The following is a 22,461-nucleotide window of genomic DNA, read 5'->3' as shown; positions in this document are numbered from 1 at the left end:
TAGGTGTGCGCAGACAATTATTTGGAATGAGACCCTGGCTTGAAAAAAAATTTACCATACCTTCCATTATGTCTATGTGTCAAATTCATTCTGGAAGAAACATTTCACACGATCCCACAAAAGAAAGATATCCACTGCCAGGAAGAGCTTATCTGTGCTCAGGGTCACTCAGTACTAGCTGGACATCTTGGTTTCAGAGTACAGTTGTCTGGGTTTCTTTCTAAATGGTGGAATAGAGACCTTTCTGTGCCCAGGCTAAGAGTAAAAAATTTTTAAGAAGGAGAGGCTACTATTTTGGGTACATTTTTTGTGCATCATCATCATCATCATTATCATCATCATCATCAAAAAACCCCTCAGGCCAAACCATGTACATTAATTTTAGGATCTCTGAAATGCAACTAGTTAAACAAAATCACATGGAAATTAAGCTTCCAAAAGTAGGGGCAACTGGGGACTAATTATCTGTAAGATAATGATACAAACTACTCAGAAGTCTGTCATTTGTCCATTTCATGAGCAATTTTCAATAGATTATTCTTGGGAACTGATTATTCTTAGGACAGGCACACAGTAATGAACCAGCACAGGAGAAATGATGGGCATATAAACAAACAAACTATAATATAATGAACCAAATGCTGATAATAACTTGTAGCATAAGCCAGAATTTATTCTAAACACTGGGGATTTGTTTTACATATTTAATTCACTCACTAACTCTGTAAAATATACTGGGGTTAAATTATTGAAGGTCGCACAGATAGTTTGTGAAACAAGACTAAATCCCAGAAAACTTCCTCTAGAATCATCAATCATAAGAGTCATAGTAATTGTACAACGAAAATGTACCATTTAAAAATTGTAATTCTATTTTAAAATTTTCATGGGAAGGGCCAGAATTTCAGTATAGTGAATAGGACACTTTCTCACCTGGGTTTGGTCACTGTCACCCCATATGCTCTCCTGAACCTGCCAGGAGTGATCTCTGAACTAAAAGCCAGGAGTAAATCCTGAACACCACCGGTTGTGACTCCCCCAGATGGTTTTTTTTTTTTTTTTTTTTTGCCTGGGAAAGCAAATCAGCAACTAAAGAAAACACTATAGATGCCAATTGTTACTTTGATTTCTTTGAGACATTTTTTCCAAATGGATTCATGGAAAGTCAAAATTGGAAAATGTCTTAGGGAGAGTCTGATCCCTTCATCAAACATTTTGGGAATTAGAGCATTGACAGCCTAAAATGAAAAGAAACTGCCCTAATTCATTATGAGTCTGAGAAAAAAGAAATCTGTGATCTTGATGCCAAGCCCAGGATTTTAGTGTTAATATCCATCTAGCTCCCTTGATATGTCAGGTTACCTGCTCTGAGGATTTGGGGTTGTACTGTTGAAAGCAGATCTGACCTGATTCCTAATTATGACACTCGAAGCAAATGGGACAAGTCTGTATTATCAGTATGTTTCCATTTTAGAGAACTATTATAGATATGGGTCTACTAGCTCTGTCATCTTCAGCTCCTTTGTCCCAGAGACTTTTTGGTGGACTAACATTATGGAAAAAGCTGAAAGTGTATAATGTATTCAATGTAATGGGAACTTAGCCACCTAATAAATCATTCCACAACACAAATAGATTTTTGAGAATTTTGTTTGTTTGGTTGGTTTTTATTTCAATCACAAAGATTATTATATGTAGAAGTTTTTAAATGTTTTTAGTGTTTGTATTTGTTGTTTTGGAGTCACACCTAGCAGAGCTCAGGTACAGGGGAATCAAACCCAGGTTGGCCCTGTGTAAGAGAAGTCTTACCTACCTTACTATTTCTCTGATCCTGGTTTTTAAACTTATAAAAACCTCATAATATTTTGATGTTCTTTTAAATTATTTAGAACACCAAAAAGATTTTGTTTGTGTGGGATGTCTAACTAAAATAATTAAAACTGAAGGTGTTAAAACATATGTATTTATTCATGTAAATATGGCACTAAGCAAACTATTTATTCATTTAAGTAACCATAAAATAAAATAACTAAAATAAAATGTCCATAAAATAACTAATTTTAAATAAAATAGTAGAATATATAGTGTTTCCATAAATGTTTTTAATATTTGATTTGATATAAAAATGTCAAGATTCTCATCTTTTCTTTGACCTATAATGTGATGCAATATTTTATTTTGACTGAAGTATATTACCTCATATAAAGTGTATAAAGGCCCTCCCGTTGATCATCGATTTGCTCGAGCGGGCCCAGTAACAGTCTCCATTGGAGACTTTGTTGTTACTGTGTCTGGCATATTGAATACTCTGGGTAGCTTGCCAGGCTCTCCGAGAGGGGCAGAGGAATCGAACTCGGGTCGGCCATGTTGGCCGCTTGTAAGGCGAACGCCCTACCGCTGTGCTATCACTCCAGCCCGTATTACCTCATATACTTCAATATATTGCATATGATTTTATATCTATTTTATATCTATGCAAGAAATTAATGAATATAAATTTTCAGGATAGTATAAAAAAGGAATATTAATTATCTTTTAATTTTTTAATTTCATGCTATCCAACTGATTAAAAAGACTTTAAACTATTCTCTTTAGAGTTTTATATCACTGTGAAGTTAATTTTATGTATGTGCACTAAGGTTAAATTTTATTATTGGCAGTAAGTAAAATCAGCCTTATCTCTTGAATTAATAGAATTATTTGTTTCATTTTTGATAAACCATCATCAAAGTCACATCATCTATCAGTCTTTCAGGTAAAAGTAATAATATTCAATGAAGAATTGCTAGTTTAGCTTGTAGCTAAAACAGACACACATGTACTTTTTCTTCATCTAACCAATATGTACTAGAATTATTGCCTTTTTCCTCACACATTAGCATATTAAGAATATTTATATTAATAAGATTTATACTCAAATTTGGATGTAATCAAGATTGTTTGAGTGCAAAACATTCATAAATAAGTCAGTAGTTTTTTTTTGTTAGCTCACTTGTTTCACTCACTGATTTTGCAAGGATGAATGTTCTCATTCCTTCCTTGGTGCAGGCAGAAAAAACAACAATCTTGCCTACCATTTCTTCTTTATGACCCATTCAAACATTATCACAGGGAAAATATAATTATGAAATATAATTATAAATATATAGTATGACCATGATAATACTTTGACCTTGTGGCTTCCCAGAAAAGCTCTCAGGGACTTCAGAGTTGTTACATCCGCTATGTAAGAGTTGGTGTTACAGCAGGTTCTTCTTGAGTTTTAAGGCAAGGATAAGTCAAGGTGATGAGCAGATATTGTGACATCACTGACAGGTTGTTCTATTAATTCTCATAACTTTCTTAAGTCCAGAGTCTTTAATTAATTTAAGAGAGAAAAGAGGAAGAAATAATGAGAGATATTGCCTTCAAAAGGAAAAAAAAAACTACATTGAACAAAAGAAACTATTTCAAGCCTTTCCCTATATGATGTTATGCAAAGGAAACAATGCAAAATGTAGCACCTGATTTATGCTGTGTTCTAGTTTGCATGCTATAAAACAAAGGAAAAGGGTTACTACTGGTTCAGAGTGGTACGTACGCTCAGGACTCAGACTCGCTTCACATCTAGTGGGCAGTGCAGTGTGCTTGGGTAGGATATGCAACTAGAAAAGAGGCAATGATTAATCAGATGCAGGTGAGGAGCAGAATAACCAGGGCAGACATCTAAAATGGGGTGATACCTAGCTTACAGTAAAGAGCTAGACATCTGCAGGGAGAAAACAGATGTTTCAGGCAGAGGGAAGAGGAACATCAAGGTGTAGATCTCCTAAGTGCAAGATGTTGTGGGGGAAATAGTCCGGAAGTGACAAACTGATTGTCTTTTCCCCTTTGCCATCAGTGAGGTTAGAAGAAACAGTCTCAGGGCCTCCTCTGACATTTAGATGGCTGCAGCAGCCACAGGTGATGTCAGAGGAAGATGACCCAGTTAACAAAGCAATGACCTAGAAGTTCAGAAAAGCTGTATGCTTTCTCCTGAATCTCTTCTTTCCTGAGCAGAAGAGAACTTTGAGTAGCATCTCCTCTTTCAGCACACAGAGTGTGAGAGTGGGCGGATTTGGGGAGAGGAAGCAAAAACCCAGATCACAGAGCCCTGCAGTGAATGGCCAAATGACAACCTGAGATTTGGATAGTCATCCTAAATCAATTCATGCAAAAGAGTTTCATGAGGATTTTTACAGAATGTAAAGACTTGCCTGAAGAAATTGCCCTTCAATTTTGCACAAACCTTTACAAGACTACAAGGGCAGTTTTTGGGCAAGTTAGACTATTTTTTTGCACTCTTAAAAAGAACTTCATAGGCCAAATACTTGAGATGTGTTGGGCTAGACGGTGAATATCTAGACAAAGCATTCATTTGTAGAACCAGTTTTCCCACTTGGCAAAACAATTCAAAAATTTGAAAAGAGAGTAGACTTAAATTCACATTCTAAGGAAAGGAATCAACTCTGTTACTTATGGGTCACTTATGTGGGACTTCAAGTATGTTCTCAACCTTTCTATTTTCCTTTGTGCGATAGCATTTAGATTCTGTGAGGTTTGGATGGGTTAGAGTTGGGGGTTGATGCTTACAGCAATATCAGCAAATGTTTGGTACCTCCTGGGGAATCCACATTATGGTTATTTTCTCTATTATTATGACTGAGAGGCTGGAGATGCTCAGGGAACAGAGATATTTTCTAAGATTTTTTTTAAATTTTGTGTGTTGATACTCAGAGAAAAAAAGAGAAAAAAGAGCAGAATTTGGCTGATGCCTCAATCTCCATGTGTTCTGGCACTGTTGTTTTGGCTGTTCCTGGCTGGGATATGTCTTTACCTTGAACTATCCTAAGATTAGAATTCCTTGTAAACACGAACTTAATTATTCATCTGCATCCTTTTACAGCTCTGGGCTGCTTTCCCCATCCATGGGGAGTCCACCTCCTGCTCAGTAAAGGATTGATATTGACATACTGAGGGCTCTGAATCAGGGATTTTATCTCCAGTCTCCAAGACTGAGAAAAGGAAAGCTCTCAATTGCAGGTCCATCCCTCGCACTGCCAGGAGTCATGGACAGGAGTTTTCTTTGGGTGACTTCTGGGTCATTCTGCATGTCCCTATGATTTGAAAGAAATATGTCTGAGAAACAGGCACAGGAGGTCATTGGGAAATGTTTTAGTCAGCGCACCAATGAACTAGCCTCAGATAGCAGGGAATTCCAGTGTGACTCATCACATAAAGGTAGATTCTTCTGCTGATAAATTGTGGTGAAGCTCTGAGCTTAGACTGACCTTTTGAAGCTAGAGAACGTCCAGTTACCCTCAGTGAAAATGTCAAATCCTCCATCAAAGACTTATTTGAGTTCCAAAGGTAAATGTCCCTTCATCTAAAGATTGGCATGAGAATACAACCCAGTAACAGTCACTCGTCTTTGTAGAATACACAGGTGTCTGAATGCCATTACACAGTGGTTTTTTAGAGTCCGGACTTCTTCTTCAAAATCTAACATAAGCCTATTTTTATTATATGGGACTTTACATTTGGGGGTGAGCAGAAAAGAGTCAGAGAGGTGAAGGATAAAAAGAAGAGTTGAAAAGACGGGGATTTGTACTAGATTTGGAATGACTAAGGTATGGCTTCTATTTTCATGGATTTATTTTTAAAATAAAACACATAAGGTTCCTCTCCCAATGCTACTATCTTATAGTCTTTAAAGACAAAGTGTTAGCTGTGGTAGGATTTTTGTCCAGGCAGAAATTCAGGCTAGTTTGCATTCAGAACCTGTAGTTTGTTTCCCAGGACCCAGGGTGCTGTCCTGGGCAGCATGATGGCTGTCCTTGCTCAGAGCCATAATAACTCTGGAACTAGAGTCTCATCTCCTTGAAAGGCAACCTCCATTGAACCCCCCAGCAGTCTTCCTAGAGACACAATGTCTCTCACATGCTCTGTTTCCCACGAGTTTCCCAATGTATTAGGTTGATGCCCAAGGGTACAACAAAGGCTGAAAGCAGAGAATCCTTCTCCTGTAAGGTGTAACTCCAGCTTCCTCTCTTGTCATTCCCTATACCCCTGAAGTCATCACACACCCTCTGTTCCCTGCCTCACTGTGCAGTGGCTCTGACTTCATGGAGATGTTTTCTTTGCCCTGATGCTTTTTGCTTACATACCAGTTCGGAAAACTCCCACTTTCTATGTTTCATTTCAAATCTTCCTTTCTATTGGAAATTGTCTGGTTTCCAACTAAACGGAACTCACTGCTATGTGTTTGAAATCTTATAACTCTCCATAAATACATATGTCAACATCATACTGCCAGCTTCAGGGCTTTATAATAATCTCTTCCCAGACCTCCAGCTACACAGCCCTTACTGGGTCCTGGGCTGATTCTGGGTTGTTCCTGGTTTCAGTGTGCATAGATAAACGGTTGAAGACAGCTGGAATTTATCTGTCTTTTCTAAAGATCACTGAGGTATCAACTTCCCTGTGAGCAGATGCAGGGTCAGTGAACACATTCAGTTCTCTAGCCCAACACCGCACTTATTGATTCGTGTGGTTTTTCTCTTTCGTCCAAAACAGAAGCTCTTTTGTCCACCACTTCCTTTCTCTTTATATCAGCTTCCTGTTCCTTCAATGCTTTACTGTAGATTTGGGAAGACAAAGGCCACATTTCCTCACACCCCATCAGCCCAGAACCTAACTTGCTGATGATCTCCTGTCAATATTTTCCACAAATCAGCCATGCTCCTTTGCATCAAGTGTCCAGAAAACAACAAAAAATGCTGACAGGATCCCTGAATCAGGGAAGATACTCAGCATCAAGGTGCTTACTCCTTGCTCTTCCTTCATCCCACGGGATAAAATGATCCCCGAAACACTCACATACCTCATTCTCTTCCAGCTGGTCCCGTCAGGTTTTCTCTCAATTTTCCCAGCTTTCTAACACTTCTTTCATTTTCTATTTGTTAAAAAGAAAAAAAAAGCTCCTATCTATAAATTAAGCTTTCATGGTTCCATTTTCTTCTTTCCCACTGCGGAACTCTGACATATTTCCTCGAGGAAATACTTTCCAAATCATAATTGAAACACAATAATTCATCATCAAAACAGGAGGAGGGGAGTAATAGATTTAACCCTCCGTTCCTGGTGGCAGACATGTTAATTACATTTTCTATTTCCTCTCATTACCATGGAGCTTGTCTCTGACAGGCCAGTGGAGAATGCTCCCTCTCTCGTTTACTGAGCCCTCCCTCTCTCATACTTGAGAAATCTAAAGGCAAAGTTGGACATGCAAAACTGACCATGTCACTCTTGTGGATTGGAATACATTGGTACTCCACCCTTGTAAAACTCTTTTTTTCCTGGGTGGGGATCCAGGGTCAGCATCACTCCTATAGCTAGTGGAGGTTACCCTGAGAGAGCATAGCACCTTGTGTGCTCTGGCACAGTTCTTGTTTGGAGTTTCCAGATGTCGTAGCATCTAGGGAACTTTCTGTCTTGTCTGTGTTGGGAAGGTCAAGTCCTGCCCCAAGTCTCCTTCCTGGTAACCCTCTCTGTGGATAAGCCAGTTTCTGGCCTTATTCTGGTATTATTGGCCTCTGCCAGTCACCATCCACCCAGAAGGTGGCCAAATAAGTGGACATCCCATCTGTCATCCTTTCTTTGCTGAGCTAAGTGCTGCCAGAACATTAAGTACACTGTTATAATTTTCATGCTGCTTTCTGTCCCCTTATCTCTTGCCCTACCTGTCTAGTAATGTCTAGACAAACCAGCGAATGACCCGCGGGGTGAGGCATTACCTTTGTTTATTCACTTCTAACTTATCAGCAGGAGTCCAGAGCCTCCTTCAGATTAAATTCTCATTAAACTACTTGAAAAAATGGCTGCATAAGAAAAATCTTCATTTTGTTCAAACACAACAAACAGATAGATGAAGCCGTTGTGAAATACTTTAATACAGCTAAGTGATTCAGGATTAAAAAGAGGAAAAGCTTATATTTCCAGGAGCTTCTGAACTGATTAGAATGTGCATTGGGATTTGAGTCCCCAGCAGAGAAATGTAGATCTGTGTACAGTCAATCTCCTTAGATTGAAACCCTCCTATGAACAGGATGTGGGGGAAGATTTATTTTCTTTCCTGCTATCTAAGTCTCTCATGCCATCATCCTAAAACATTTGATACCTCCTCCTTGAAGTAAAACCTTGTAGAACCTTTTCCTAATAAAGGAAAAATAGAATATGCGCCCCTCTATACACATTTGCCAAGATGTTAATCTATATTTTTTCAAGTAAGGAAGGGAAATAAAAGCTGATTACATGTTTAAAAAGTGATCTTACGTGAGGCCCAGCTGGCCTTGCTCAATGTCCTTTCATTTTAAAGTAGTTTCATTATCCCAGCCAAGTAAGGGTCTTGAGGACCATGCCGCTTTGAATGCACTGATAGGAAAGGAGAGACCCTCTGCAGAGTAATGCAGGCTCACAGGCTAAGTAAGAAATAACTTATTAATGAAATAATCAAATAGTATCTTTTATAAAAAAGAAAACTTATCTTGTTCATGCAGGATTTTGTTTTGTTTTGTTTTTGAGCCACACCCAGCAGTGCTGAGGGGTTATTCCTAACTCTGCTCTCAGGGATCACTTCTGGCAGTGCTTGGAGAACCATATGGACTGTCTGGAATAGAACCTGGGTCACAGAGTATAAGCCAGCACTCTACCCAATGTATGGCCCCAGACTGAGGATTTTTTAATACTAAATTTTAAAGCATGGCGATCAAGGATTAATCATGATTGAAGGTTTTGGGTGTCTACTAAAGTTTGTCCCCCCAGTATTCCTGCACTTCACCTACTGCCAGTGACCTCAACACACTCTACTCCTCTTCTGAGCCACTTTTCCTTAAAGAATTTCTGATACACTTAACAGATAACACTGAACTCTCCTTTGCAAAAGAGAACAAATGTGCATGATAAAAAAAAAAAAAAACTGGCATCCCTGAAGGACAGGTGTGAGCTGAAAGAACACAGCTCAGAGTTATCTTATATGTTAGGGAGAAGTAGAGGTGAAATAAGACCTTGCTATTAGACTTTAAAATATAATAACTAGATCTCTAAAAAATAAAGAAGGAGGGAGGGAATTCTAGGTAGAAAACACAGAATACACACAAAGAATACCAGAAGGTTAAAGATCAGATCATTCAAGAAGGCATTATGTGGGAAAATGATTCAGAAAGAGGGCTCCATGCTGTGGCAGCAGAAGTGGTACTGGGCAAGTGATCTCCATACAGCTAATGCTCCAGAGGAGTCCGACTTTCTAGAATATACTCCACATAACTGAGTTTATTCAGCCAGAGTGGCCCTCCCCGGGGAAAGAAGGGCTCCTTATTGTGTTTGGAACTCTGCAGGCTCCTTCTCAGCCGTGTTGTCTTCTTGCAGCTTAGGGATGACCATCCACTCTCCTGGGCAAGGTCTACCTCCAAGACTTCAGGCAGCTCGTCAGGGAGAAGGGGTGGGGTCTACCTGTCACGACAATACGAACAAGATGCCGAAAGCAGCCTACAAAGGGATCTCAGGGGAAATCTGTGATGTACAAGTGATGATTCATAACAAAAGGAGAAGTTGCAAAGCAGAACCCACCCCTCCAGTGAAGGGGTTATCAGATGGCTTTCCCAGACTCTCCCCTCTCACTCAAAAACATTCTGCTATAATCAAGAGGTGAGTTACTTCCCGCCCCCAACTCCAAACTTATAATGAATAACAGGACATGGCAATGCAGTAATGTCTGGGGGTGGGGGTCTCTTGTTTTCCTCCCTGATGCCTGGGGAACATTCTTCTCTTGAGGAGTTTGGCAGACATGCTGCTTCATTCCAGTCCTGGCTTCCTTTCCCTGTCACATTCCAGGTGGCTCTCACAAAACACATTCCAGATCTTTCTCATCTCTTCTGAAGGCCTGCTGCCTCATCTTTTCCCTCATGGATACTTCTTGGTAATTCTAACTAATGTGGTCCCTGGAGTTTGCCCACTTCCTGTGGAGAAAGGAGGGGGATTTACTGAGTAGTTCTCTGGAATTTACCAAGAATGAAGTTTTATTCTTTCTCACGTGTGTTTTATATAAATGACACCAATACAACACATAGGAGAGTTTCAATTCTTTTCTTCTTTTTATTTTTTTAAACCAGAAAAGCAGGGCCTTACAGAGGAAGTTATTTGCCTATAGCCGTCAGTGAAAACCAGGTCCTCTGACTAATACAAGACTTTTTTTTTCTTAAGGCACTATTTTATTATTGAAGTACCTAGGGTTATTGTAAAGGACAATTAAGCAGACATAAAAAAGAGAAAATTTTTGAGGAAAATGAAGACAACCTGAGAGTAATCAGGTCAATTATATCCACTTTTTATTCAAATCACACTTGAGTGTCTCATGATCTCAGTTGCTGCAGCTGACAAACCCAAATTTGTCCTCTGATCAAACTTACTCTTGAAACATATTGGAAAGTAAACATCTCCTTTGAAACTGCCATAAACCCGGACCAAGTTATTGGTTTCCTTCTCTTGCCTCCTAAAGTAGGCTCTACATACTTTGCACTGTAGTTAATAGCAATTCAACTGTGGATTAAGAAAAGAGAGACAATATTGGGGAGGAGTAAGGAGATGAAAGAGAGAATGAGAAAGAGAGAGAGAGAAAGGGTGAGAAAGAGAGAGTTGTATATATGTATCAACTTGACTGGTTCACAAGCTGTATAGTTTTCAGGATCATTGAGTTAGCATTATTCTAGATGTGTCTGTGTTTCTAGATGAGATTAATGTTTGAATCCACAGACTAAGTAAAGCGCATAGCCCTATCAGCGTGGGTGGGTCCCATATAATCCACTGAAAATCAGAATAAACACATTACTGAGTTAAAGGGAATGTCCCAGCTTTTAGACCTAGACTCAGACCATCATCAACTCCACCAATCATCTCTTCTGTTTCTTTCTTCCATTTTTTTTCTTTTTTTTTCAGTCACACCCAGTGATGCTCAGAGGTTCCTCCTGGCTCTGCACTCTGGAGTTACTCCTAGAAGTGCTCAGGGGACCATATGGGAAGCCAGGGATTGAACCTGGGTCCTACACATGCAAGGCAAATGCCCTACCCACTGTACTATTGCCCCAGCCTCCCAATCATCTCTTCTGGATTTCCAGTTTACTGACTATAGGTGCTGGGATTTGTAACACTGTAGCACTGTCCTCCTGTTGTTCATCGATTTTCTCGAGTGTGCACCAGTAATGTCTCCATTGTGAGACTTGTTGTTACTGTTTTTGGCATATTGAATACGTCACGGGTAGCATGCCAGGCTTTGCTGTGTGGGCAGGATACTCTCGGTAGCTTGCCAGGCTCTCAGAGTGGGGCGGAGGAATCGAACCCAGGTCAGCCACCCACGTGCAAGGGAAACGCCCTACCCACTGTACTATCACTCCAGCCCAATTATCTAACAAGTATTTGAAATCACAATAGAAAGATGCTCAATAGGAAAATGATGTAGAGCAATAAAAGTATTTCAACAACAAAAGGATAGAAAAATAATCAAATACATTTTAGCACTAAAAAATGCAGTTAAATGGGAGGTATGGAATATGGGCAAAAATGGACTAGGGGAAGACTGGTAGAGGGATGTTGACATTGGTGTTGTGACTGGTGTTGAAATATTATATGCCTAAAGCTGTTAATAACTTTGTAAATCACAGCTCCCTAAAAAATTTTTTTAAGAATGCAATAACTTTAAATAATTTTTAAAAGAATGCTAGGGAGTTTGCCTTGCACACAGCCCCATCTGGTCCCCCCAAATCCACCAGGATTTGTAAATCTCCTTAATTGCATGATCCCATTCCTTTTAATAGTCTTATGTTTGAAAGTTTCTTTTTATAAGGAATTTACCTATTGACTGATTTTTCCCTTAGAAAACTCTGACTGATTGTACATATTCTCCTTTAATCATTGATGTTCCAGTGCAACTGAGCCTAAGATTGGGTCTCCTGATCTTATTTACTTTTTTAATCTTAAAAACATTTTTTTAAATCTTAAGTTACTTTTTTCATTAAATCACAAATATGTGCTGAGCACTACTCTATCTTAACCTTGTTACATCAAACCGTGGACACAGAAACAAATATTACTACTATGATCGTTGCCCACAGGGAGATTGTTTCCTAGTTGGAAAGAGGCAATCTTGTATATTTTACCAAAGGAAATAAAAATGATGGCAGGGAAGAATAATGGTTTTGGATAAATTAACCAGAAATGTCACATTTGACCTGAGCCTTAAAGAACGTAGAGAGGTTCTCAGAATTTCAAAATTCTGAACCAACACATAGTTTTACATGTGAATGAAACAAACAGTTTCATTCACATTTAGGAAAATGTGAAGTCATCATGATCATGCAGGCATTTAATATTGATACAATTTTTGAGTTGGGTCAAGGAATTTGAATATTTATATTAAGGATTTCAAAACAACAAGGATATAAGATTTGATTCACAAATTTCTTATTGTTGTCTTTTGGATCACACCTGGCACTGCTCAGGACCTACTCCTGGCTCCAAGTGTAGGGATCACTCATAGAGGGCTTGGGGACTCTATGGAGTGCCAGGGATCAAACCTGGATCAACCCTGTGCTAGGTACCCTCTCTACTATGTCTCAGTCCCCTTGATTTGCATTTTTAACTGATTATAGTAAAAATTACTTGTGAGAGAAAAAAGCAGTCAAACTAAGGAGGTTCTCTTATAAAAGTTCAGTATCTGGATAAATGACTTGGTCTGGGACGATGACTTTGAAAGAGAAGAAGAGCATTCATCCACAAGGTTCCTCTGAGGTAACAGGATGGGATTGAGTCAGAGAGGAATTCTATGATATTCCTGTGTTTATAGCTTGAAAAACTGGGTGAATTTCCTGAAATAATAGTTGAGGAGCTGTTTTGGATAGGAGGAAATTATATGATCAGTTAGGAGATGCACTATGTTTTAATTAACCCTGAGTCATCCAAGTGAATTTATGGTCACTAAATTGTTGATTATTTGGACATGTATTTCAAAAGAGAACACTGGGTTATAACCTGAGAGTTTTAATATTTCCACATCCACACAGAAAATGTACCCAGGGATAAGTGGTTTCCCAGGTGGAATGATTTCCTCCCGTTGCTAAAATCAGAAGTATTTGGATAAAGCAGCAAGAGTTGATCATTCTAAAGGAGCATGCATGATTTTTGAGATACTTGGTAGCACAGTAATCCAGTGTCAATTGGATTCCCAATCATTGTAATCAATTTTACATTAGCTTATTAGCTTATTCACTCATTAGCTTATATGAGTGAAGCAATGATTTTCTTAAAACACATGTGTAGTTTAAGTGGCCTCGAAAATAGTGTTCACATTTCTCGTTTAAGCTCCTATATAACTTCTCCATGATAATCTTGCCATTTTGTGTGAATTTATTCTTAATAATCTAACTTGTCCAGCAACAAAGGATTGCTTTCTACCCCTATAAGATCTATTTTTTTATGTTGATTTTTTCTTGGAATAGAAAACACAAATGCTCATAGTCCAGGTCAGTGATATTACTTTGTGCCTGTTCAAGTGCTCATTTGTTCAAGAACAGTTAGGCAGCTTCCAAGGTTCAGAATTCTTGTGAGTTAGTGGCTGCATACATAACTGTAGGACAAGCATTTTCTTTTCTTTGTTCTTTTCTTTTTTGTCCTGTTTTAGGTCCACACCAGGCTGGCAGTGCTCAGGGTTTACTCTTGGCTTTGCATTCAGGGACTGCTGCTGGCCATGCTTGTGAGACTTTATAGAGGGGTAGGGACCAAGCCCAGTTCAGCCTGTGCAAAGCAAAAGCCTGCCTTGCAAGTACTTCTGTACTGTCACTCCAGCCTCCAGGACAAGCACTTGTGAGAGGAAACTTCTGGATCAAACGCCTTCTTGCTGCAGAGCAAATACTTTTTGTGTAACAACTGCCCTATATTTTAATTGTTATCCTGAGTCTTTATAGGTAAAAAAGATATTTAGGAAAGAACTCAAAACTCAGAAATCCATGCATCTGATTCCTTCCAGTTCTTTTATTTGGAACTCCCAATTACTTATTCATAGGATGGCTTTACAAGGTTTCAATAAATGGCAAAAATTCTTTCTTTAGAGTGAAAAAAATTATTCATCCTCCCTTGTTGCTCACAGTAAGAGAAAATGATCAATCATCTCATTTATATGAAACACTCACAGATTCTGTTTTGGGGTACAATTGTGTAATCCATTGTTGATAAATAAAATCTGAGGTTAGAAAAAAATTGAAATGTGGTACTAAAATGAAAGTCAATCATATTAACTCTAAATCTATTCAGGTATGGAGAAGATTTATTCTTTAATAGAAACACTTGGGTGGGAGGTGGTTATAGCTTATTCTTTGGGTCTTTTGAATCTTAGATTTGGAGACATATATTTCCATTGCTCCAAGGTTACAGAAGAGTCTTCAAGTTTTTTTTTCCACTCTCAGCTGAGGAAACTGGATGCCCCAAGAAGGAATTGAAATCAAGCTAGAAAGAGTTAATTAAACCAAAATGAGATGGTCGGGATTCCAGCTTCTAACCCAGGACCCCTTCTATTTCATGATGCTCTTTACTCTGTTTCCATTGCATCATCTTCCCCACAGGGAGCAGATACAGCTGCACTCCAGCCATCACTGTCCAAGATTCATTGATTGGCAGTGAGTATGCTCTCTCTCTCTCTCTCTCTCTCTCTCTCTCTCTCTACTTGGAATACAATTAACATGGTTATTTTAAAAATGTAATGCAATGTCCAAATGAAAATGAATCATGATGTACTGTCAAAACCAATTAAATACTTTTTCTTTGTCTCATCAGGAAGAAAAGGCACTTTATGTTAGAGATGATGTTAAATTCGTGAAAATGGATAATTTTAGCAGTTATTGTTGAAAGCCAAATAGGATGCCAATATTTATCAATGTAATTGTTTTTCTCTAATATTGCTTCATGATGATTTACGCTTGCAACTCATTGGACACTTTTTTAGTAAGGGAAAAATAATGGAAGATATTTTACGAGGATGAAAAGATGCTCTAAAATTGGTTATCAGGCAAAAAGCAATAAAAATGCATAAAACCCCTACTCCTTTGTTTGCTGACTGTTTGGGCTGCTGGTGCAGGTTTGAGGTCTTTGCTGTTATGCAGGAAAGGGTGGGGGCTCCCCTCCACCCTTCCCCTTCCTGCCCCTCCACTGGTTAACAAGCAAGAGAAGGTCAGGACAACTCATACCGAAAGCCAAGGGAGCTTGCAAATCAAGGTCACCTGGCAGGGCTTTTAATTCTCTAAGATGAGATATAAGTAACTAAAACAAAAGCCAATAAAATAAGTAAGAAGACTTGTAGCCATGAAAATTTGACAGAAGTGTGCATCTCAATCATTAACATCACCTTAAACAGACAAAGTGCATGGCATGTGAATTATATAATAATAAAGTTGCTAAATGATACATCACCTTTCCTCACACCAAACACTGTATACTTACTACACATTTGCACTGATTCAGGCTCATTGGATGCCAACAGTTCCTTGCATTTGTACAACTCCTTTAAATTTACACAGAATTTTTATAAACCTTAATCCATGTTCCACCTGTGAATTGAATAGAGAACTAGGGAGAGGCAAACCAAAACTTTGTCCACTCAAGATAATGAATTGATTTCCCCCAACATTATATAATGAATGAAAGTCAATTAATCCCAGTATTTTTGACACCACCTCAGTACTGGAGTTTATGTGGAGACCTGGGGTTTATAAGTGCTTTTTTCTTTTACAATGTTTATGATTCCTATTAGAAAGTAGTAGTGAGAAGTAGAAGAGAAAAGTCCCCTCTTAAAGGCAAGTTATACGTTCAGCATGATCATTCCCAACTATTGTTGTCAAACCAGTGTCTTCTCTATCTTACCTATCCTCAGCCCCCCACACAATTGTGGTTAGTTCCAACTATTGACCAGTTCTCCTAACCTCTGCTTCCTCTGTCCATGAATATTAGTCTTCTATTATAGTAAAGTAAAAATAGTAAAGACCCTCCCGTTGATCATTGATTTGCTCGAGCAGGCCCAGTAACGTCTCCATTGGAGATTTTGTTGCTACTGTGTCTGGCATATCGAATACGTCACGGGGAGCTTGCCAGGCTCTGCCGTGCGGGCGAGATACTCTCAGTAGCTTGCCGGGCTCTCCGAGAGGGGCGGAGGAATTGAACTCGGGTCGGCCATGTTGGCTGCGTGCAAGGCAAACGCCCTACCGCTGTGCTATCCCTCTAGTCTGAAAGTAGTGAGTGGTCGCAAGGTCAACCTAAAGTCAACCTGCAGCAAACTATAAACTTCTATTATATATATATATATATATATATATATATATATATATAGGATGGAGTGATAGCATAGTGGGTAGAGAATTTGCTTTGCATGCAGCAGACCTGAGTTCAATTCCTCCACCCCTCTTGGAGAGCCTGGAAAGCAACCGAGAGTATTCTGCCTGCACAGCAAAGTCTGGCAAGCTACCCATGACATATTCGATATGCCAAAAACAGTAACAACAAGTCTCACAATGGAGACGTTACTGGTGCCCGCTTAAGAAAAATCAGTGAACAATGGGAGGACAGTGCTACAGTGCAGTGCTATATATATATATATATATATATATATATATATATATATATATATTAGCACGAATGAATACAGTCATTCTATATCTGTCCCATTCCTTCTGACTCATTTCACTCAGCGTGATACTCTCCATGTCAAGTTGATAGTTTCCATCAAGGTCTAGAAATTACTAGAGAAACAAAGAAACATTAGATTGATATGAATCAAGTCTATGAAGTGCTACAGGAACTATTACATGATGTGTAAAATCTAAGCATGTATCTGAGAGCTCTGCACAAGTCTAACATTCTGAGTCCAAATTTCTTAGAGAATAAAAAGTCAGAGTGGAAACTTGTTGTTGTTGTTTTGTTTGGGAGCCACAACCTATAGTGCATAGAGATAATTCCTAGTTTTGCACTCAGGAATTATTTATGGCAGTGCTCAGGAGATACTGGGGGTCAACTCAGGTCAATTGAGCATATGGCAAGCCCCCTACCTGCCGTACTATCTCTTCAGTCCCCAGAGTGGGGGATTTTAATAGAAATTTGTATTGACTATGGTCTCACCTTGAGAGAGGTCATGATTGGGTTCCGAATAACACACGGGCTCAGAGTTCTCTCTGCTCATGAGAGAACAATTATACACAAATCATAACAATCCAAGAAAGGGTTAACAGACTTTAGTAGTTACAAGAATATTTTGGAAGGTATCAAATGGAACACAAAACTGAAACATGACAGCAATGAGATATCAGTATCCCTTATGCCTGGGCCAACATTTCTTATCACTCTGGACTTTATATCTGAACATGAGACTATGGATCGAAATTATCTATTAATTCATCTTCTCTGTTTCTGTACCTAAAATTTACTCATGTCTCCCCCCAGCTGCTACTTCCCATGTGAAAAGACTGACTTGAGTGAGTCTCACCAGTATCTCCAAAACCACAAATCTATGGCAGTGGGATGCAGTGTTGTCAAAAAAAATTATCCAAAAATCCAGGGGACAGGAAGCAGATGACTTAAGTTTAAAATATTTCAATTGTGCTCTTTAGATGGTGATTTCCTAAAATGAAACCACAAAAATAGATAGGAGAGTCATTGTTTATTTATTAAACAGTCACCCTTAAAATTCTCAGAACCCTCAGTATGTATCTACTATTAATGCGTGATGACTTCCTTAGAAGAGAATCATGTTCTTTATGTTATTAGTGGTATGGCTTTGCCATTCCCGTGATAAATTGTTTAATAAATGTGGAAAAGATGTAACATTGTAATATCTGTCTTCTGTTCTCTGATCTGGGAATCTTAGTTATAAAATCTCTAAGAAGACAGTTCTATCTGGACATCACATTGACAAGGCATTCTTATCATGGAGTGAACTAAATTAATTTCCCGCTACTGGTTCCACCCCTAGAGTTTTTGTCTCAATGATAGAAACTCGGAGAGATAGGAGCCAGGAGATTGATTAATGCATAGGTAAAGGAAGAAACTGACATTAGTGAGTCTAGGTTACAATCTTGGTTCTGATAGTCAATAACTTGGAAATTTTTTTCAATAGTCTAAATAGCTCGAGCGGGCCCAGTAACGTCTCCATTGGAGACTTTGTTGTTACTGTGTCTGGCATATCGAATACTCTCGGTAGCTTGCCGGGCTCTCCGAGAGGGGCGGAGGAATCGAACTCGGGTCGGCCATGTTGGCCACTTGTAAGGCGAACGCCCTACCCGCTGTGCTGGAGCGATAGCACAGCGGGTAGGGCGTTAGCCTTACAAGCAGCCAACATGGCCGACCCGAGTTCGATTCCTCCACCCCTCTCGGAGAGCCCGGCAAGCTACCGAGAGTATTCGATATGCCAGACACAGTAACAACAAAGTCTCCAATGGAGACGTTACTGGGCCCGCTCGAGCAAATCGACGATCAACGGGAGGGACTTTACCTTTACCTTTTAGTCTAAATAGCAACTTTCTCATTTGCAAAATTCAATTAATAATGTATATTTATTGCTTTGATTTAATACATAAAAAATAAAGTACTTAGCACAGGGCCCAATACCAATTAATTGTTTAATGGTATTATTATGAATCCATTATTATTATAAAGGTAAAGGTAAAGGCCCTCCCGTTGATCGTCGATTTGCTCGAGCGGGCCCAGTAACGTCTCCATTGGAGACTTTGTTGTTACTGTGTCTGGCATATCGAATACTCTCGGTAGCTTGCCGGGCTCTCCGAGAGGGGCGGAGGAATCGAACTCGGGTCGGCCATGTTGGCTGCATGCAAGGCAAATGCCCTACCGCTGTGCTATCGCTCCAGCCCATTATATCTATGTTTATTATAGATCTGTCCCCTCTCATACTTCAGTCCAAGGCATGACATACAGTAAGCACACAGTAGCTATTTAAAAGCTAAGTGAATGAATGAATTCTAATCCTAATAACAATTAATGAACTTGTTTTTCATGTAATAATTTACTCAAGTCTTACCAAAATATGAAATATTTTTATTGCATATGAGTAAACTGAGGCTGTGTTGGAATACCCAAACTATACTTTTCTGAATAATATGTAAGTGGCTTTTAATAAAAAAAATTGACATATAGATGCAATATAGTAATATATACAGAGGTTTCCCAGCACCATATATGGTCCCCAAGCACTGTCAAGAATAATCCCTGAGCACTGAGTCAGGAGTAGCCCTTGAGATTCCTGGGTATCCCCATCCAAGCAAAACAACACAAAACAGTGATTAACTTGTTAGAAAAAACTTGGTGCTCACCCCATATTTGGATTTGTCAGGATAGTTATAATAATATTTCTTAGTAAAGTAAATCAGAATGAGTGCACGGTGCATTCTTGGGGGGAACATTCTAGTGTTCCTCATCAGTATCCCATAGTCTCAAAATAACCTGGGAGTGGGAGCCGAAGATATCATTCACAGAGAAAATATCTGGAGTTCAGAGAGTCAAAGGAATGTTTCCATGTTACACAGCTTGTGTGTTTTAGAGTCAGGTTTCAATGCTGGGTCTGAGTGACTCCAGTGCCCTATTCTTTTCCACAACACCACAATGCCTCCCACGGGTTTCCTGAAATAGAATTAGAAAACTATGTGAGTCATAATCCTCCTAGTAACAAAATCATCTTCAAAATCTCATGCTTAAAAAATACTTTGAGGGACAGCAGGTCAGGCAATCTTCCCTAATGTTATAATCTCGTCCACAATGTCTATCAAATATTCTATTCTACTTTCATACATGCCAGCAGATCGAGAATGGATTGCTTTAGGTGGTGACTAGGTGGGGAGTCAATACGATAAAAAAAAAAGTCACCCATGCAAGATCATCTTGTATGAATGATGACCTTTAGACACAAAGAAAGGATTTGTCACGTGACTAAGGGATATTAGGTATGTAACATATGCCAGTTGTTTGAGGGTAACATTCTAGAGCAACTTCATCACGTTCCCAGACTCAATTTAACAGAATTGAGAGATAGCATTTTATACAAACAGTTTATAAATTTCAGTTGAAAAGGAGTCACGTTTTCAACTGAAATTTATAAACTGTATAAAGGAAAGATCAACATTTTCTAGATTGTTTCACAGTGAATAATGTGCTTTAGAATTATTTTCTGTCCACTGTACATTTTTCCTTGAAAAAGGGTAATAATGAAGTCAGCAAAATTGTATTTGATCTGTTAGTATGACTTTACCATGCTTTTTATATTTACTGTGACAAAGAACATGCACGGATTATAGTATCCATTTATCAAATGAGAGATTGGAGATGTATTTGTATTTTTATTTGTCAGAATTATGGGGACATTTCTAATAAAAGACATCATTTATATGTAAAGATCCTGAGATATGTATTATTTATCATGCATATCACAAATTCATTAGGTTTGTCCATAGGAAAGTGGAGAATATTCTCCATGAGTTCGGAAATCCAAGTGCCTTCTGTCTAATGGTCCATAAAAACTTAGACCTTGGTGTCTACCATCCCTGGCCTTTTCTCTCAGATGAAGAAAAAAGCAGCTAGTAAATAATACCATGAAAGATGTTAAGTTCAGGCTTGAAAATAGAAAATAAGGTTTATTTTAAAATCCATCAGTCAGAATTCAAATATCTCATTGAACCCAATTTAATAGGGATGGCACGGAAAACTGTGTATCTAGAAGAAAATAAAGATTATTTTTGGAGTTTTGTTATCTGAGTTTCTATATACAAGGTGGAATCCTAAACTATAATTTCAATAGTTACTCTTACTAGTAAGTATAAAGTCCTTTCTAGTCACGTTCCCATCATCCATTGTTATATCTCCCCTCTTAGTTTCCTTTACTATATGCCACCTAGATACGGAACAGTCTGATGGGAAGACTCAGTGCTTTCTTTAGAAGTAACACTCCTCAGAAACCACGATTTTGATGACTTGCCATCCTACGCCCTCCTACATTAACCATGTCTCTTGGTTTATAGACACCTTTCACAAGCAATGACACTAAGCTTTTCTGTCTCAAGTGTGCACAGACCATGTCCTTGTGGTTAACAGATGCACTGGTCTTCGCAATGAAAGACTAAATGAACCTGAAAGGAAACCATGAGTTTGACCTTGAATGATTTCAAGTTTTCAACTCACTGAATCATCAATGAATTTACAAGCCATGTGAGGCATTTTCAGAAACAGATGTCAAGTAAGAAGTCCCTAAAATACTATTTTGAGGGGAAGGGAGAAAAAAAGACATACTATTACTGAGTCTTTAGATCTAGTAAAGAGTATCTCCTATACTCTCACTTCCAATATTTAATTTTAGGAATTTTTATCTAATTCAACATTATGTTTTTTTTTAAACTTACAGCTTGCTCTTAAAGGAACAAATACTTGATTTGGATATAATTATCCCTTCTAAGTATAAGGAAATAAAAATTATTGACGAGAATAATAGCATCTTCATATTTAGCTGTAAGGTCATTCTGTAACAATGAAACAAGAAGAAACACGTTGCTTAAAAAAATATTGTGGGACTTGTTCTGTCCCTTTTATTTTCATTAGTGCCTTTAAGTTTGCATAATTATGTGATTCCATTCTTCATATGTACCAGTTCATAATCACACTTCTAATAGAAACACTGATCTGCAGCATCCCATCTAAATTTTGGAAATTGTTTTACTTTTCATTCTGCTCATGTTTTCTGGAAATCAAACAACTTAGTCTTTTTTTAATTCTATTGAATCACTGTGAGAAAGCTACAGGCTTTCATGTTTGGCTTACAATCACAGAATGATCAAACACTCATCCTCCACCAGTGCACATTCCTCACCACCAATATCCCCGGTATACCCCCCCCCCCCCCTTTCCCATTCTGCCCTTGCCTCCATGGCAGACGATATTCCCCATACTCTCTTTCTACTTTTGGGCATTGTGGTTTGCAATACAGACACTGAGAGGTTATCATGTTTGGTCCTTTATATACTTTGTGCACAAATCTCCAATCCAAACCAGTTTCTTAATCCATAATTTTCTTAGTGATCTCTTCTTTATTCCAGCTGCCTTCTCCCCTTTGCTCATGAGGCAGGCTTCCAGCTTTGGAGCAATATTTCTGTCCTGTTTATCTACTATCCTCAGTTGTCAGCCTCATGTTATGTTGCTTTATACTCCACAAATGAGTGCAGTCCTTCTATGTCTGTCCCTCTCTTTCTGACTCATTTCACTCAGCATGATACTCTCCATATCTATCCATTTATAAGCAAAGTTCATGGCTTAATCTCTAATAGTATTCAATTCTGTAGATGTACCAAAGTTTCTTTAACT

The sequence above is a fragment of the Sorex fumeus genome, unplaced genomic scaffold (genome assembly GCF_029834395.1).
Source record: "Sorex fumeus unplaced genomic scaffold, SorFum_2.1 ptg000006l, whole genome shotgun sequence".
NCBI classification, from domain to species: domain Eukaryota; kingdom Metazoa; phylum Chordata; class Mammalia; order Eulipotyphla; family Soricidae; genus Sorex; species Sorex fumeus.
This window is presented reverse-complemented; position numbering follows the sequence as displayed.